Source organism: Oreochromis aureus, unplaced genomic scaffold (genome assembly GCF_013358895.1).
Source record: "Oreochromis aureus strain Israel breed Guangdong unplaced genomic scaffold, ZZ_aureus HiC_scaffold_349, whole genome shotgun sequence".
Taxonomy (NCBI): domain Eukaryota; kingdom Metazoa; phylum Chordata; class Actinopteri; order Cichliformes; family Cichlidae; genus Oreochromis; species Oreochromis aureus.
Genome location: NW_024108897.1, coordinates 204,166 through 212,905, shown reverse-complemented (window position 1 = coordinate 212,905; position 8,740 = coordinate 204,166). Strand labels below are relative to the sequence as shown.

The following is an 8,740-nucleotide window of genomic DNA, read 5'->3' as shown; positions in this document are numbered from 1 at the left end:
TCATGGATTTCATACGCAACACACTATAGTTGTTTATACAAAGCATAAAGGTAAAAACAATGTGTGCAGTGTTATCTTCATTTTAGATGTCAAAAAAAGTATTTGTGGGTCCCAGTGTTTTCTTTTCCATGCAAACCGGGTCCAAATGGCTCTTTGGGTCTTAAATGTTGCTGACCCTGGTTTAGATGGTTGTCTTTAAAACCCTCACTGAAGAGTCTTGTTTAGACAGCCACACCTTTACCTCACTGCAGCAGGGGTGAAGAAGTGGGTGCAGGTCCATTCAGGTCAGAATTCATATGATTACAACCAATACGTATTAGAATAAAATAAATAAATGTGCAATGAACATGTCAGGAGTCACTGTTAAAAAGTCTCATGGCAGTGGGGTTAAAGGACCTCCCGAACCTCTGACTCCTGCAGTGCAGTGAGGTGAGCCTCTGCAGCCCCTATTGTCCTGTGAGGATGCTTAGGTGAACACCAACACCAGCCCCTTGGTGTTGGTGTTCAGGAGAAGACGATTCTTATTACTCCAGCCAGTTAAATAAACTTATCATAATACATTACATTTTAACATAATGACCTTATATTTATTTATGATTTTTAGCCATTATTTCAACTTCAGATAATCCTGTTTGAAATATTTATTCAACTTATAGAATTAAATTTCTGCTAGCTGTTTTCTGTTCCAAAGAAATCTAGTATAATAATATTTAAATTTACATATATTTTTCACGTTTTCAATGCCAATTTTGTTTAATACCGGAGTTTCCCACTACCCCTGAATGTCTCTTGTTTTACGTCTCCGGCTCACTCCTGCATCTCCGCCCACTTTCTCACCGATCGCTGCCGGTAAGCCTGCTTCTCTGTCTTTCTTCTCTGAAATTAAATGTCTATAAGCTGTTTGAGTGATTTACCGAGTTGTTGTTAGTTACTTAAAAACCCGGTCGAAGTATAAGTCATATTAAAGTAACACAATGGTTGCTTTTTTAGTGAAACGTTGTAATTTTAGTATTTAAAAGGAGTGTTTGGTATGCTAGCCCTAACAACTTAAGCGCTAACGCCTAGCATAGCTCCTATAGGCCCAGTGTGAAATGAATATGGTTCATTTGATTGTATAATACAGTTATTGTGTTTTATTTGGTTCCTTTGGTGTGTTAGTGTTTCTGAGTCTCTTAGGGAAGCTGAAGTTACTTCTCGCCTCATTCTTTAGGTTGTAAGGTAATGAGCAGCCATTTTAGAATCACTGATTAGCTACTGAAGCAGCTGCGTCGGCAACTTCAAAGGAGACGTCTGTGTTGTGGGTTAATTAACAGGAGGGAGAGAGAGAGTGGGGATAAAACACATATAAGAATAATAACCTCTCTTAACAAGAAATTTTAGTTTTTTGGTAAATTTTTAAGAACTGTTTAACAAACACTTGTTTGTGCAGGTTGTTTTTTTTTTTTAAATAAAACCTACACCTGCAGCTCTGTTTAACTTTTCACTTTGTGAAAAATTAATGAAATATAAAAAAGGCCACCTTCAAATAAATAAAATTCAGCAGTGCGCCATTAATATTATTAATATGATATGTAGATATTTAAAACAACAGCATATTAAATGATACTAAATTATATTGTGTGCAGATAATATTTTTAGGAAGCAGAATTTGAATGCAGACCAACTCAAATGTTGAAGCCTACAAATATATCACCCAAGCTTTCATTTATGATTGTTGCTGCTTTAAAATTGTGATGTCAGAATTTGATAAAGTGTGCAGTGCTAGGTGTAGCAAATCATTGCTTATTAAATCTACTCTGTTATCTAATAGCACCAAACTAATAGAGCTATCACATAACTGAGAAACGTGTGTGGCTTATTACAAATGGATGAAACCACATATTACCTTAATGAAGACAGTAATCTTTAATAAGGTCTAGAAAAAAAGAGAAGAATTTTTGTTTTTATTCCAGCTGTGGTAAAGAAAGAAGTGTACTGAATCTTTTGGACTACACAGATTGATGTAGTATTGAATCTGATGCTGATCTGAGTTGTCTCATTCTGTATTTTTATGCTTTGTCTTTTGTTACACAGAGTGAAAGAGATCTTTGGTTTTGCCTTTGCTGGTAAGTAAACAGTGATTGTAACTGAAGCAGTATGAACCTGGCATTGCGTAGCACATTTGACGACTTACATACAGTAGTTTGACTTTTTGTGATATGTTTCCATTTACTGATGGGCAAAAACACAGGATTTGTGACCTGTAGCAGCAAAGCCCCCACACAGGGCCTCTGACTGTCCCTGAAAATGTCCCTGAAGTTTAATAGCCCATTTATGTATGATTTAAATTTTTTGTTTTGATGGTTTTGATCCAAACATAGTTAAATGTCAGATGTCTTTATCAGGTGTTCATTTCCTCCTTATGTTTGTGGATTTAAGTAGCAGACAAAACACTGAAAGTGTTTTAGGGGAGTCAGTATAAGTGGTTGCTCAAACACTTAAGAGCTGCACAGGTATTGACTTATATTGCCTCTCAAATTCTGCTGATGTATTACATTAAAGTCAGAACACTGTAGAAGTATTTTGCCTGACTTGGTATAAGTAATAGCTTTAACAGTTAAGCAATAATAAAAACGAAGAGAACCAGAGGTGTGAGTGGAAATTGTTAGGTACATTACAGCCAATGTGTCGAATTAGTTTATTACTTATTTAGTGAATATAATGTGTTTTGAAATTAAATAGAAATGTGGCCAAAAAGGGACATTGCAAAATACATAAATATTCCTAGCAACTGGTACAATGAAAGGACTTTTTAGTGTAATATTTTAAGACATTTAATTTTAATCACAAAGCATTCTGCACCTGTGTTATTGTAATATGTTAATATTTACATGTATTTTAGGATTTGCATATTCATATCAGACTAACCAAAACATGATGAGGTTTTCTGTTGCTTCTGATTTAAAGAATTACTTTGTATTTAATGTTTTTAACCTGAAAGGACATTAAAAGTTTTGGTTTTTCACACTTTATTAGCACTGACCTGTCGTAGAAAATGTTGGAGCCACAAGGCTTCTGTGTAGGACATATTTGGTGTATCCTGCACTTGTGCCAACAAATATTGGTGCCTGTTCTTTGCATTTCTGTAGTATTAATGCTTTTATTACACTTGCTATAGCCATGTGAGACCACACAGTTAAATTATCTCTTCTTTAGACTAAAAAAAAGCTTAAAGTAATTGAGGATTTTACTAGTTAATTTGTGTCACAGTAAATTGGATTGTGTGTGAAGAGGCTCAACAGTCTGAATGATCAAACAGTGATCTGATGAATTGTTTCCTTTCTCTAGACTGCTGATCTGATCGTCTCAAGTTTGGTAAGTAAAGGTTTTTCTGAGGTGCAGTGCTGGGAAATGTTTCTCATTATAGGAGGTCCAGTGTAGTGCTGTGAGTGAGCACAGCTATTGGTGATCATCAAAATTTATCAAATCCTAGAAAAGTATGTGTAAACATTTCCAGACCTGCAGAGGTCGGTAGGTTATTGTAGCAGCACATATTTTTTCACATTAGAGCAGCTAATGAACAGCAGTTTAGGTACAATTACGTCTTCAAGTAGGGCCTTGTGGATTTCAAAAGCTTCTTTCCCTTCAATAATTAAGTGACTGTCTGAAAACTGCTCTTTGAATTAGTCTTTTAATTAAAGATTTTGGTGATGACTGGAAAAAATCAAAAGCACAGATACAGATCTACGAAGAAATTATCATCATACATAGGGGTGGCTGTAGCTCAGGTGGTAGAGCAGGTCATCTACTGATCGGAAGGTTGGTGGTTCGATTCCTGGCTTCCCCTAGTCTGCATGCCAAATATCCTTGGGTGAAGTACTAACCCCAAGTTGCTCTCTGATGCGTCCATTGGAGTATGAATGTGTGTGAATGTCAGTTAGGAAGCACTTAGGAGAAATGTGCTTGTGCAAATGGGTGAATGTACAAGTTTTATAAAGCGCTTTGAGTGCTCAGAAGAGTAGAAAAGCGCTATATAAGAACCAGTCCATTTACCATACTACATTTTTAATTAGGCCTTTAAATCGGCCATTATAAGTACGTCCTAGATTTAGTGGAGTGCTTATGGCTGTGTATTAAACAACTTTGGGGATTAAGGAACATGTGATGTGGCATAAATTTTTAGGAGGTGGCCTGAAACTGTCTGCTCTAACCTCAGTGTGTTGGTATTGTTGGACCATATAATATTTACAGTAAGTTATTGTAACAGCACATCTTGGTGTAAGTTTATAGACTCTGTTTGTTTTTATTGTGTTAATAGAATTTGAATGCAGGCCACCTCAAATGTTAAAGCCTACAAACATTCCATACAAGCTATCATTTGTGATTGTTGCCTACTTTTAAATTGTGACATCACCATTTGATAAAGTGTGCAATGCTAGGTGTTGCAAATCATTGGTTACGATATCTACTCTCTTAAGTAATCGAATCTAAATTTTGGAGCATTACATAACTAAGAAACTTGTGTGGCTTATTGCAAATGGATAAAACTACATATTACCTTTATGAAGATGATCATCTTTATTAGGGTGCAGAAAAAGAAAACAGAGGAGAGTTGTTGTTTGTATTCCAGCTGTAGTAAACACAAAAGTTAACTGAATCTTTTTGACTACCAAAAGTATTAAAATTAAATTATTATTATTATTATTAAATTATTATTATAATTAAAATTAATAAAGCAGTATTGACTGACGCTGTATTTTTGTTCTTTGTCTTTTGTTACACAGATTGAAACAGATCTTTGGTTTTGCCTTTGCTGGTAAGTAAACAGTGATTATAACTGAAGCAATATGACACTGTCATTGTATAGCATGTCTGACAATTTACATACAGTAGTTTTGCTTTTTGTGACATCCATTTACTGATGGGCAAAAACAAATGGTCAGGATTTGTAATCTGAAGCAGCAAAGCCCGCACACAGGACCTCTGACTGTCCCTGAAAATGTCCCTGAAATTTAATAGCCCGTTTATGTCTGATTTTAAGCACTTAAGCAATGAGAAAAAAACTAAGAGAACTAGAGCTGTGAGTGCACAGTGTTTGGTATATTAAAGTCAGTGTGTTCTCTATTTATGCTATAAGTTAAAATTAGTTTATTAATTATTTAGTGAATACAGTGTGTTTGAAAATTAAATAGAAATGTTGGCAAAAAGGGAAATATTGCAAAATACATAAATATTCCTTCCAACAGGTATATCCTGCATTTGTGCCAACAAATATTGGAGCCTATTCTTTGCACTTCTGTAGTATGAATGCTTTCCTTACACGTTATAGCCATGTGAGACTCTGCAACTAATGTTCATAAAAGCTTGAAGAAATTGAGGATTTTACTAGTTATTTTATGTCACAGTAAATTGGATTGTGTGTGTGAAGAGGCTCAACTGTCTGAATCATTGAACACTGATCTGATGTATTGTTTCCTTTCTTTAGACTGCTGATCTGATTGTCTCAAGTCTGGTAAGTAAAGGTTTGTCTGAGGTCCAGTGCTGGGAAAAGACTTTTTTCCTTGCAGAGTTATTTTGTTTATGTTTTTTGTCACGTTTAAATGTTTTAAATCATCTAACAAGGATAACCTGGATAAATACAAAAAGCAGTTTCACAGTGATGATTCTGTTTATGAAGCACAGAAAATCAAACCAGAACAACCTGGTCTAATGTAAAAACATGTTGCAGTCTAATACCCAGTCTAATAGTCCTGATAGCAACAAGTACCATCAAGCATTTACAGTAACTATTAATGACTGATTTGCATTACTAGGGGGATTTTGGACAACTCTACTTTCAGATTTTGTTTCATTAAGGTCCAATATAAGGTTTTCAAGTCATGTAAAGTTCTCAATTTCATTGAAGTCCAGAATCTGATTAGTCTACACCAAGAGTTTTGTTTTGTTCGGAGTTCCTTGTGTGTTTTGGATCAACTCATCAGTTTCCTGCTGTGAATCCCAAGTATGATTAATCTGAAGCTCAGGACCTGATGGCATGATGCAGGTCCTGAAGTAGTAAATGAACTCTGGACCATCACATTAACAGCATCATGTTTGACTTAAATGCTGATGTTTTTCTGAAATTCGTCTCTCACTGTAGGAGACTCAGTTTAGTGCAGTGAGTCAGCACAGCTCTTGGTGATCAAAGATGTTTTTAGGTAAATGTGAGAAATGATTGGTGTTCAGTTTGGCCAGTGAATCAGTAAATTTGAGTTGACCGGATGTAAGCTTAATGCAAAGCAGGGAGCCTGAAACTGACTGCTATAATGTCAGTGTGTAGGTTTGTTTGGACCATATAATATTTACAGTAACTGTTGCAGCACATCTTGGTTTCAGTCAATACACTGTTTCTTTTTATTGTGTTAACAGAATGCAAAAATGTCCTTGGATCCGTTCCACCACCATTTGTTAAACATTGTCGTTCAGTCCAATATGCACTGTATTTTTCAGATTGTAAGGCATAAGGGCAATGAACGGGTCTGTTTTTTTTAAACATAAGGTACATTAAGCCAAACAAAACAGCCAGATAAGTCAAGCTGTATTCAACTCATTCACAATAACTCACAACATTGTTCAGTTGTAACACATAAAATACAGAACGACACATTCACTTTGAGCTGATCAGTTTGAAACCTGTAAGCATGGCTCTTAACAGTTGCCAGGTCCTTATACACACAGCATAATAATATGGTTAAGCACAGTGCGAATTACACCGCGAGGCTCCTAACTACGGTAGCTTACCAAAGTTGTACTACAACATTTTGAGAGATTTTGCAGCACCGTGTCCCACATAGAATTGGTTTGAAGTCGGTAAGCACAGCCAGAATGAATACATAAGGCGCACTGTCTATTTTTGAGAACATTAAAGGATTTTAAGTGTGCCTTATTGTCCGAAAAATACAGTAAAGCCAGCTTTATTGGAAATGTGTCTAATTCCAGTCCCTTTGTGTCTTACAGGTGACCTGCTGCAGAAGCTCTCTCCCTCTATCATTAACAAGCCATTCAGTCTGTCCTATCACTCTCCCCACTCTATCTATTTTGACAAGCCGTTCTATCTTGCTTCACTCTATCCCACAAGCTCTATCTAAGTTATCAAAAATCACGTTTTTAACTGGAATCAAATTTTGAATGGAATCAAGTTTTTCTGGCGAAATCAAGTTTTGACATGGCCCCAATTTTTGGGAAATTGAAGTTACCAGTACTTCATCGATCTGTTACAGAATTCTGAGAGGTCTCTGCTCACTGCTCCTTCTTTCCTATCGTTAAACTCTCTCACATCCAGTCTTTTTGCTGGAAATTACAAGTAGAAAGTTGAAATTACAATAGTAGAATTACAGTACAGTAGAAACTATTTACACAGCTGTAGATTTGTAATTTTAATTTTTACTTGGAACACTTTGGAATAAACACTGATAGTTTGGCTTAGAGGTGCAATTACTTTGATACATTATATAAAATTTACACCTTAAAGGTTTTTGTAATAAGATAAACTTGTTATTTTATACGACACATTCAGACTGCTGTATTCACAAAAATATTAAATTAGATAACTTCAGATACATTTTGCTAGTCTGTTTCATTGTCAGTAACATTTGACTATAGTAGGGTTATACTATTATTATTTAGGGACAAACCCATTTCTGTTACTCAGTGTAAGTGTTCAGTCACAATTGCCATCGAGAAGCTCACTTTTGAGGACCCAGACTTCCTGTTTCCTGACTGCTGCAGAACATCCAGCTGAAGAATCCTCATCGCCTGTCATCTGATCACCACTTCACCACAGCTGTTTATATTTGCTTTACATTTTAGATATCTGAAAGATTTACACAAAGTATACTTCAAAGCTAAGAGTTTTATTATAGCCTGTTGGTTATTGTGATTTATTCTATACATCCCTTTACAGAAGCTAAGATCTAGTCATTAACAAGTCTGGTTAAAATATCAGAAGTAAAAATATTCTGGTTTGGAAAAAGCTACAATAAAACTGAGCAAAGTGTTTTCAAAGAACTGAATATCTTTTATATTGAGTTTGGATTAAAGTCAACCTTTTACATCTATTTACATATTTATAAAAACATTGGAACATTTTTATATTTATATTTACATTTTTTCAGATTTAATAGTAACTTGAAGAGTTATTAGTTCTTCACTGTTTCCAGGGTGAGTTTTGTTGATATCTTTGTAAAAATACGTATAACCTCCAGTTTGTACTTCAATAAAATGCCGAGAAAAGGTCAAAGGTCGCAGTCCCAGAAGCTTAGATGGCAAAAGCAGAAAGAACAGGTAAATGTTTCTCAGAGCGGTGAGCAGGTAAAGGTGTCTGTTACAACTATTCCCAGTCCTGAAGTGCAGAGCAGTGTTCAGACAGCCGCAGTCACTTATGCAGATGTGGTAAAGAGAGGTGTACAATCAGTGTCTGTGCCAAATGCTAAAGTACAGCAGGTAACTGTGCAAACGCAGCATGATGGAGAAACTCCAGGACCGTCTCATGTACAAGTTACAAACAGTGAAAGTCGTCCACGAGTGAGTAGCATCTGTGCGTCCCGAAGCCAGGCCTCTGCTAAGTATGGAAAGTACCGGAATCAGCAATGCATGGCTAACAGTTTGGTTTTCCTGTCATTCTTACACGAGGATGAATTCATTACCAGAGCAGATCTTAACCGTGTGTTGGACAAAGGCCATGCAGTGTACTCAGATGCCAGAAAGAGGTTCGTGAACAGCG

General features: G+C 35.9%; 1 long non-coding RNA gene across 1 annotated transcript; it reads left to right on the top strand.

Moving 5' to 3' along the window:
- Nucleotides 1–2,083: 2,083 nt before the first annotated feature.
- On the top strand, nt 2,084–7,489 carry LOC120436914. Its single transcript, XR_005610657.1, has 3 exons — nt 2,084–2,105; nt 5,465–5,491; nt 6,976–7,489. It is a non-coding gene; the product is annotated as an uncharacterized LOC120436914 (long non-coding RNA).
- Nucleotides 7,490–8,740: the final 1,251 nt, after the last annotated feature.